Genomic DNA, 10,941 nt, shown 5'->3' with positions numbered 1-10,941 from the left:
CTCAGCTCACTCAGATAACCTGTGAGCAGTAAATTTGGGCCTAGATACGAGAGAACACATCTATGTGGTAAGTGTGCACCACATAAAACAAATCCTGCAGCACTCAGTCCATAATGAGAGAAAAACAAAACTGCAACCGTAATTCTGGATTAAAACAGCAACACTGTGGTGTTTTTCGTATGTTTTTTACAGTTGTATTCGCAATGTTTTGGTCTCATTTGATAGAATGGAATACATATAAATTACAGGAATAGAGATGATTTTGATTCGTTTTAGTAGTGAAAATGGCTTGAAACTGAGCTCAAAGTAGCAGAAATGTTCAATTTTTGCCAATGTTGAAGAGTAAACAAATGTCGTCACGAGTCTAATACACGTCAGCTGGTGGATCTAAAATACGTTCATAAATGTGCTGATATTGTATGTAGTAGGGTAGTAGACAGCAACCACCCAGGGGGGTACTACCATTCTGCCAAGCGAGTGTAAAATGAAAGCCTGTAATTGGTTTACATGATGGTAGGATTGCTGGTGTCTTTTGTGTCTCATAAATATGCAAGATTACAGGTACATCTTGCTACTTCTACTTACACTTAGGCAACACTACTCGTTTATTTATACACACTCATCTGGGTTTTCTTGGATTTTAACTTGGTTCTTGTTCCAATTACTTTTCCTTTTATATCCATGGGGAAGTGGAATAAGAATCTTTCCTCCGTAAGCCATGTGTGTTGTAAAAGTCAACTAAAATGCCGGGAACAATGGGCTAGTAAACCCTTATCCTGTAATAATTACTAAAAAGAATGAGAAGAAAATTGTCAAAGTGGGAAGTCTGAATGAGCGTGGATGTTGTGCGAATGATAAGAAAGAGATGATTGTGGATGTTATGAATGAGAAGAAGCTGGATGTCCTGGCTTTAAGTGAAACAAAGCTGAAGGGAGTGGGTGAGTTTCAGTGGAGAGGAATTAATGGGATTAGGTCAGGGGTTTCTAATAGAGTTAGAGCTAAAGAAGGAGTAGCAATAATGTTGAAGGATAAGCTATGGCAGGAAAAGAGGGACTATAAATGTATTAATTCAAGGATTATGTGGAGTAAAATAAAGGTTGGATGTGAAAAGTGGGTTATAGTAAGTGTATATGCACCTGGGGAAGACAGAAGTATAGAGGAGAGAGAGAGATTTTGGGAAATGTTGAGTGAATGCATGGGGAATTTTGAACCAAGTGTGAGAGTACTTGTGGTTGGGGATTTTAATGCTAAAGTGGGTAAAAATGTTGTGGAGGTAGTAATAGGTAAATTTGTGGTGCCAGGGGTAAATGAAAATGGGGAGCCTTTAATTGAGCTATGTATAGAAAGAGGTTTGGTAATAAGTAATACATATTTTATGAAAAAGAGGATAAATAAATATACAAGGTATGATGTAGCACGTAATGAAAGTAGTTTGTTAGATTATGTATTGGTGGATAAAAGGTTGATGAGTAGGCTCCAGGATGTACACATTTATAGAGGGGCAACTGATATATCGGATCATTATCTAGTTGTAGCTACAGTTAGAGTAAGAGGTAGATGGGATAAGAGGAAAATGGCAACACGTGAGAGGGAGGTGAAAGTGTATAAACTAAGGGAGGAGGAAGTTTGGGTGAAATATAAGCAACTATTGGCAGAAAGGTGGGCTGGTGCAGGTATGAGTAGTGAGGGAGGGGGGGGGGGGTTGAAGAGAGTTTGAATAGTTTTAAAAATGCAGTATTAGATAGTGGGGCAGAAGTTTGTGGTTATAGGAGGGTGGGTGCAGGAGGAAAGAGGAGTGATTGGTGGAATGATGAAGTAAAGGGTGTGATAAAAGAGAAAAAGTTAGCTTATGAGAGGTATTTACAAAGAAGTGCTATAAGAAGAGAAGAGTATATGGAGAGTAAAAGATAGGTGAAGAGAGTGATGATAGAGTGGGAGAGGTACTGTCAAGAAATTTTAATGAAAATAAGAAAAAATTTTGGAGTTAAGAAAGCCTAGGGAACAAATGGATTTGTCAGTTAAAAACAGAGCTGGGGTGGTAGTAGATGGGGAAATGGAGGTTTTGGGTAGATGGCGAGAATATTTTGAGGAACTTTTAAATGTCGATCAAGAAAGGGAGGCAGTTATTTCATGCACTGGCCAAGGAGGTATACCATCTTTTAGAAGTGAAGAAGAGCAGGATGTAAGTGTGGGGGAGGTGCATGAGGCATTACGTAGAATGAAAGGGGGTAAAGCAGCTGGAACTGACGGGATCATGACAGAAATGTTAAAAACAGGGGGAACACAGTGTTGGAATGGTTAGTATTTTTGTTTAATAAATGTCACCCTGCCTCGGTGGGAGACGGCCGACTTGTTGAAAAAAAAAAAAAAAAAAAAAAAAAATGTATGAAAGAGGGGAAGGTACCTAGGGATTGGCAGAGTGTGTGTGTAGTCCCTTTATATAAAGGGAAGGGGGACAAAAGTGATTGTAAAAATTATAGAGGAATAAGTTTACTGAATATACCAGGAAAAGTGTACGGAAGGGTTATTATTGAAAGAATTAGAGGTAAGACAGAATATAGAATTGCAGATGAGCAAGCAGGTTTTAGAGTGGGTAGGGGATGTGTAGATCAAGTGTTTACATTGAAGCATGTATGTGAGCAGCATTTATGGATTTAGAAAAGGCATACAATAGAATGGATAGGGAAGCAATGTGGCAGATGTTGCAAGTATATGGAATAGGTGGCAAGTTACTAAATGCTGTAAAGAGTTTTTATGAGGATAGTGAGGCTCAGGTTAGGGTGTGTAGAAGGGAGAGAGACTATTTCCGGGTAAAAGTAGGTCTTAGACAGGGATGTGTAATGCCACCATGGTTGTTTAATATATTTATAGATGGGGTTGTAAAAGAAGTAAATGCTAAGGTGTTCGGGAGAGGGGTGGGGAATTAAATACAAAATGGGAAGTGTCACAGTTACTTTTTGCTGATAATACTGTGCTTATGGGAGATTCTAAAGAAAAATTGCAAAGGATAGTGGACGAATTTGGGAGTGTGTGTAAAGGTAGAAAGTTGAAAGTGAACATAGAAAAGAGTAAGGTGATGAAAGTATCAAACGATTTAGATAAATAAAAATTGGATATCAAATTGGGGAGGAGGAGTATGGAAGAAGTGAATGTTTTCAGGTATTTGATAGTGATGGTAGTAGACGGTGCTAGTAGTGATAGTGGTAGATGGTGGTAGCAGTTGTGATAGTGGTAGAGGGTGGTAGTGGTTGTGATAGAGGTAGACAGTGGTAGTGATGGTGGTAGAAGGTGGTAGCAGTTTGTGATTGTGGTAAAAGGTGGTAGTGATGGTGGTAGTTGTGATGGTGGTAGAGGGTGCCTTCTTCAGTGATTCTACCAAACTCCTCCAATGTTGTTGGAGTTATATAGAGCTACAGAAAACACCGCCGCCTCAGCTGCTGCTTCACGAACATTATGGACGGGTTATGTTCTCAGTGGCCCTTATACTCCCAACAACAACACAACACCTCTTGTGATTCATAATGACTTATTTTATTCATTCTAGAGTATATTCCATGTTTCTATGTTATTAATATTGTTTATTATGTCATATTAGTTGAATTTTGGTAGATAAATAAGCCGTAGAGTTGATATTAGCGTCATATTCTCCAACAATAAACTCGCCTCCCTTCCCTCTGCCCCGTCTCCCATACACCAACAAAAGTCTTCAGTAAAGGTAAGTGTGATGTTAACCCCTTCAGGGTCCAAGGCCAAAATCTGAAGTGGTGCCCCAGTGTCCAAGAATTTTCAAAAAAAAAAAAAATTTTATTTTTCTTATGAAATGGTAGAGAATCTTTTTGTGAAGGTAATATGCGTATATGCACCTGGAGAAGAGAGAAGTGTAGAGGAGAGAGAGAGATTCTGGGAAATGTTGAGTGAATGCGTGGGGAGTTTTGAATCAAGTGTGAGAGTAATGGTGGTTGGGGATTTCAATGCTAAAGTGGGTAAAAATGTTATGGAGGGAGTAGTAGGTAAATTTGGGGTGCCAGGGGTAAATGTAAATGGGGAGCCTTTAATTGAGCTATGTGTAGAAAGAAATTTGGTAATAAGTAATACATATTTTATGAAAAAGAGGATAAATAAATATACAAGGTATGATGTAGCACGTAATGAAAGTAGTTTGTTAGATTATGTATTGGTGGATGAAAGGTTGATGGGTAGGCTCCAGGATGCACATGTTTATAGAGGGGCAAGCCCTTGTGGCTTAGCGCTTCTTTTTTGATTATAATAATAATAATAATATAGAGGGGCAACTGATATATCAGATCATTATTTAGTTGTAGCTACAGTTAGAATAAGAGGTAGATGGGAAAAGAGGAAGGTGGCAACAACAAGTAAGAGGGAGGTGAAAGTGTATAAACTAAGGGAGGAGGAAGTTCGGGCGAGATATAAGCGACTATTGGCAGAAAGGTGGGCTAGTGCAAAGATGAGTAGTGGGGGGGTTGAAGAGGGTTGGAATAGTTTTAAAAATGCAGTATTAGAATGTGGGGCAGAAGTTTGTGGTTATAGGAGGGTGGGGGCAGGAGGAAAGAGGAGTGATTGGTGGAATGATGAAGTAAAGGGTGTGATAAAAGAGAAAAAGGTAGCTTATGAGAGGTTTTTACAAAGCAGAAGTGTTATAAGAAGAGCAGAGTATATGGAGAGTAAAAGAAAGGTGAAGAGAGTGGTGAGAGAGTGCAAAAGGAGAGCAGATGAAAGAGTGGGAGAGGCACTGTCAAGAAATTTTAATGAAAATAAGAAAAAATTTTGGAGTGAGTTAAACAAGTTAAGAAAGCCTAGGGAAAGTATGGATTTGTCCGTTAAAAACAGAATAGGGGAGTTAGTAGATGGGGAGAGGGAGGTATTAGGTAGATGGCGAGAATATTTTGAGGAACTTTTAAATGTTGAGGAAGAAAGGGAGGCGGCAATTTCATGCACTGGCCAGGGAGGTATACCATCTTTTAGGAGTGAAGAAGAGCAGAATGTAAGTGTGGTGGAGGTACGTGAGGCATTACGTAGAATGAAAGGGGGTAAAGCAGCTGGAACTGATGGGATCATGACAGAAATGTTAAAAGCAGGGGGGGATATAGTGTTGGAGTGGTTGGTACTTTTGTTTAATAAATGTATGAAAGAGGGGAAGGTACCTAGGGATTGGCGGAGAGCATGTATAGTCCCTTTATATAAAGGGAAAGGGGACAAAAGAGATTGTAAAAATTATAGAGGAATAAGTTTAGTGAGTATACCAGGAAAAGTATACGGTAGAGTTATAATTGAAAGAATTAGAGGTAAGACAGAATGTAGAATTGCGGATGAGCAAGGAGGCTTCAGAGTGGGTAGGGGATGTGTAGATCAAGTGTTTACATTGAAGCATATATGTGAACAGTATTTAGATAAAGGTAGGGAAGTTTTTATTGCATTTATGGATTTAGAAAAGGCATATGATAGAGTGGATAGAGGAGCAATGTGGCAGATGTTGCAAGTTTATGGAATAGGTGGTAAGTTACTAAATGCTGTAAAGAGCTTTTATGAGGATAGTGAGGCTCAGGTTAGGGTGTGTAGAAGAGAGGGAGAATACTTCCCGGTAAAAGTAGGTCTTAGACAGGGATGTGTAATGTCACCATGGTTGTTTAATATATTTATAGATGGGGTTGTAAAAGAAGTAAATGCTGGGGTGTTCAGGAGAGGGGTGGGATTAAATTATGGGGAATCAAATTCAAAATGGGAATTGACACAGTTACTTTTTGCTGATGATACTGTGCTTATGGGAGATTCTAAAGAAAAATTGCAACGGTTAGTGGATGAGTTTGAGAATGTGTGTAAAGGTAGAAAGTTGAAAGTGAACATAGAAAAGAATAAGGTGATGAGGGTATCAAATGATTTAGATAAAGAAAAACTGGATATCAAATTGGGGAGGAGGAGTATGGAAGAAGTGAATGTTTTCAGATACTTGGGAGTTGACGTGTCGGCGGATGGATTTATGAAGGATGAGGTTAATCATAGAATTGATGAGGGAAAAAAGGTGAGTGGTGCGTTGAGGTATATGTGGAGTCAAAAAACGTTATCTATGGAGGCAAAGAAGGGAATGTATGAAAGTATAGTAGTACCAACACTCTTATATGGATGTGAAGCTTGGGTGGTAAATGCAGCAGCGAGGAGACGGTTGGAGGCAGTGGAGATGTCCTGTCTAAGGGCAATGTGTGGTGTAAATACAGTGGACCCCCGGTTAACGATATTTTTTCACTCCAGAAGTATGTTCAGGTGCCAGTACTGACCGAATTTGTTCCCATAAGAAATATTGTGAAGTAGATTAGTCCATTTCAGACCCCCAAACATACACGTACAAACGCACTTACATAAATACACTTACATAATTGGTCACATTCGGAGGTAATCGTTATGCGGGGGTCCACTGTATTATGCAGAAAATTCGGAGTGTGGAAATTAGGAGAAGGTGTGGAGTTAATAAAAGCATTAGTCAGAGGGCAGAAGAGGGGTTGTTGAGGTGGTTTGGTCATTTAGAGAGAATGGATCAAAGTAGAATGACATGGAAAGCATATAAATCTATAGGGGAAGGAAAGAGGGGTAGGGGTCGTCCTCGAAAGGGTTGGAAAGAGGGGGTAAAGGAGGTTTTGTGGGCGAGGGGCTTGGACTTTCAGCAAGCGTGCATGAGCGTGTTAGATAGGAGTGAATGGAGACGAATGATACTTGGGACCTGACGATCTGTTGGAGTGTGAGCAGGGTAATATTTAGTGAAGGGATTCAGGGAAACCGGTTATTTTCTTATAGTCGGACTTGAGTCCTGGAAATGGGAAGTACAATGCCTGCACTTTAAAGGAGGGGTTTGGGATATTGGCAGTTTGGAGGGATATGTTGTGTATCTTTATACGTATATGCTTTTAAACTGTTGTATTCTGAGCACCTCTGCAAAAGCAATGATAATGTGTGAGTGTGGTGAAAGTGTTGAATGATGATGGAAGTATTTTCTTTTTGGGGATTTTCTTTCTTTTTTGGGTCACCCTGCCTCGGTGGGAGACGACCAACTTGTTGAAAAAAAAATAAATAAATAAAACAAAGTGCAAAATTTGATGGAAAATTGACGAAATTATGCTCTCGCGAATTTTGATGTGTCAGCGATATTTACGAACCGGCGATTTTGCTAACTTTGACTCCCATTTTAGGCCAATTACATTATTCCAGTCGACCAAATTCTTAGCTATTTCACTAGTATTACTTCTATTCTATCGATTGAGCACAAGAAATCGACAAGTCAACTGTTTCAACTACAAAATAAAGTGATAGGAAATTGGTAATTTGGCCAATTTAACACAAAGTTCAAAATAATCCAATTTCAAAATAGGGTCCAGAATAAACAATGTAGGTATTCCTGGCACTAAACTAACATTTCCTCTGTTCATTAGTTACGTTTTGAGGCTTTACAAATAAATTCCATTTTGATTTTTCATTCACATAATGAAACACAAATAACCCGCACATAAAAGAGAGAAGCTTACGACGACGTTTCGGTCCGACTTGGACCATTGACAAAGTCACACTAACCAGAGGTGGAGCAGGACGGCTATATACAGTTGACCCCTGCATAACGATCACCTCCGAATGCGACCAATTATGTAAGTGTATTTATGTAAGTGCGTTTGTACGTGTATGTTTCGGGGTCTGAAATGGACTAATCTAATTCATAATATTCCTTATAGGAACAAATTCGGTCAGTACTGGCACCTGAACATACTTCTGGAGTGAAAAAATATCGTTAACCGGGGGTCCACTGTATAGGCAGGAAGAGGTGGTGGTGGTGGTGGTAGTAGTAGTAGTAGTAGTAGTAGTACAAGAGTTGTATATAATACCGACAAGATGAAATTAAGACACATGCACAACACCCGGGCATCCCCATCATAGACATTTCACCATCCAGCCAGCCACTAGATGGCGAAACGTCCACAACAAAGACAACCAGACGCCGCACATGTGTCTTAATTTCATCAGTAGTTGTAGTAGTAGTAGTAGAAGAAGAAGAGGTAGTAGTAGTGGTAGTGGTAGAAGTGGGAAATAAGGATGACGAGCCAGTCAAATACAAAGGAAGGGGAGCACTGCAAGAGAGCTAGATGCCCACAGAGGGAGAGCAAGCGCACAGAGGTGCGTGAAAGGGGAAGTGGTGAAATAAATGAAGAAGGAACAGAAACACGAGACAGGAGAGAGAAAGACAACCCAGAGGAGAAAAGGAAAGAGGAAAGGGGAAGAGGAAGAAGAAGAAGAAGAAAAAGAAAAAGAAAAAATGAGGATTCAGGTTAAGTCACGGGTGTTCTGAAGTTTGGAGCATTTTACAATGTAGTGGGAGAGGAAGGCATCTACAGAGACGAAGCCAGGGCTAAGGTTCATACAAGGAAAGTTGTGTATTAGAGAGGATTCAACTAGACGGCGACTGTTCAAGTTGGAAGTAGGGAAGACAGTTTTAGCAGAAGACCAGTCAATAGGATGGCTATGATCTCCTGGAGATGGGAAGTACAGTGTCTGTACTCTGAAGGAGGGGTGTTTAAGTTGCAGTTTTATAACTGTAGTGTAGGCATGCCTATGGCAAGACAGTGATAGAGTGAATGATGATGGAAGTTTTTCTTTTTCGGGCCACTCTGTCTTGGTGGGAAACAGCCGATGCGTTAATAATAATAAATAAAATGCAATTAGAATATTAAGAGAAATATGAAGGGAACATTTTCTGATGAATTTACACAGCAAATATTTTGCAATAATGAGTAACTCAACACACAATATAAATGCTCAAAATATCACTGAAGGTCCACTGTGTAAGACATAAGGATGCATTTGATTTTCTAATAAACTAAAAAGTAATACATTTCTAGATTTAATAAGTTATTTAATGTGTTATAAGAAGAGCAGAGTATATGGAGAGTAAAAGAAAGGTAAAGAGAGTGGTGAGAGAGTGCAAAAGGAGAGTAGATGATAGAGTGGGAGAGGCACTGTCAAGATATTTTAATGAAAATAAGAAAAAATTTTGGAGTGAGTTAAACAAGTTAAGAAAGCCTAGGGAAAGTATGGATTTGTCAGTTAAAAACAGAGTAGGGGAGTTAGTAGATGGGGAGATGGAGGTATTAGGTAGATGGCGAGAATATTTTGAGGAACTTTTAAATGTTAAGGAAGAAACAGGCAGTAATTTCATGCACTGGTCAGGGAGGTATACCATCTTTTAGGAGTGAAGAAGAGCAGAATGTAAGTGTGGGGGAGGTACGTGAGGCATTACGTAAAATGAAAGGGGGTAAAGCAGCTGGAACTGATGGGATCATGACAGAAATGTTAAAAGCAGGGGGGGGATATAGTGTTGGAGTGGTTGGTACTTTTGTTTAATAAATGTATGAAAGAGGGGAAGGTACCTAGGGATTGGCGGAGAGCATGTATAGTCCCTTTATATAAAGGGAAAGGGGACAAAAGAGACTGTAAAAATTATAGAGGAATAAGTTTACTGAGTATACCAGGAAAAGTGTACGGTAGGGTTATAATTGAAAGAATTAGAGGTAAGACAGAATGTAGGATTGTGGATGAGCAAGGAGGTTTCAAAGTGGGTAGAGGATGTGTAGATCAAGTGTTTACATTGAAGCATATATGTGAACAGTATTTAGATAAAGGTAGGGAAGTTTTTATTGCATTTATGGATTTAGAAAAGGCATATGATAGAGTGGACAGAGGAGCAATGTGGCAGATGATGCAAGTATATGGAATAGGTGGTAAGTTATTAAATGCTGTAAAGAGTTTTTATGAGGATAGTGAGACTCAGGTTAGGGTGTGTAGAAGAGAGGGAGACTACTTCCCGGTAAAAGTAGGTCTTAGACAGGGATGTGTAATGTCACCATGGTTGTTTAATATATTTATAGATGGGGTTGTAAAGGAAGTAAATGCTAGGGTGTTCGGGAGAGGGGTGGGATTAAATTTTGGGGAATCAAATTCAAAATGGGAATTGACACAGTTACTTTTTGCTGATGATACTGTGCTTATCGGAGATTCTAAAGAAAAATTGCAAAGGTTAGTGGATGAGTTTGGGAATGTGTGTAAAGGTAGAAAGTTGAAAGTGAACATAGAAAAGAGTAAGGTGATGAGGGTGTCAAATGATTTAGATAAAGAAAAATTGGATATCAAATTGGGGAGGAGGAGTATGGAAGAAGTGAATCTTTTCAGATACTTGGGAGTTAACGTGTCGGCGGATGGATTTATGAAGGATGAGGTTAATCATAGAATTGATGAGGGAAAAAAGGTGAGTGGCGCATTGAGGTATATGTGGAGTCAAAAAACGTTATCTATGGAGGCAAAGAAGGGAATGTATGAAAGAATAGTAGTACCAACACTCTTATATGGATGTGAAGCTTGGGTGGTAAATGCAGCAGCGAGGAGACAGTTGGAGGCAGTGGAGATGTCCTGTTTAAGGGCAATGTGTGATGTAAATATTATGCAGAAAATTCGAAGTGTGGAAATTAGGAAAAGGTGTGGAGTTAATAAAAGTATTAGTCAGAGGGAAGAAGAGGGGTTGTTGAGGTGGTTTGGTCATTTAGAGAGAATGGATCAAAGTAGAATGACATGGAAAGCATATAAATTTATAGGGGAAGGAAGGTGGGGTAGAGGTCGTCCTCGAAAGGGTTGGAGAGAGGGGGTAAAGGAGGTTTTGTGGGCAAGGGGCTTGGACTTCCAGCAAGCGTGCGTGAGAGTGTTAGGTAGGAGTGAATGGAGACGAATGGTACTTGGGACCTGACGATCTGTTGGAGTGTGAGCAGGGTAATATTTAGTGAAGGGATTCATGGAAACCGGTTATTTTCATATAGTCGGACTTGAGTCCTGGAAATGGGAAGTACAATGCCTGCACTTTAAAGGAGGGGTTTGGGATATTGGCAGTTTGGAGGGATATGT

General features: G+C 39.6%; 1 protein-coding gene across 5 annotated transcripts in view; it reads right to left on the bottom strand.

Moving 5' to 3' along the window:
* Nucleotides 1-10,941, bottom strand: part of LOC138852546 (forkhead box protein K2-like) — a 120,902-nt gene that overhangs the window by 5,460 nt on the left and 104,501 nt on the right. The gene's annotated exons all lie outside the window — the stretch shown is intronic.

This window comes from Cherax quadricarinatus, chromosome 11, assembly GCF_038502225.1.
Source record: "Cherax quadricarinatus isolate ZL_2023a chromosome 11, ASM3850222v1, whole genome shotgun sequence".
NCBI lineage: Eukaryota > Metazoa > Arthropoda > Malacostraca > Decapoda > Parastacidae > Cherax > Cherax quadricarinatus.
Note: the sequence above shows the minus strand (reverse complement) of the source record. Positions and strands in the feature narration are given on the sequence as shown.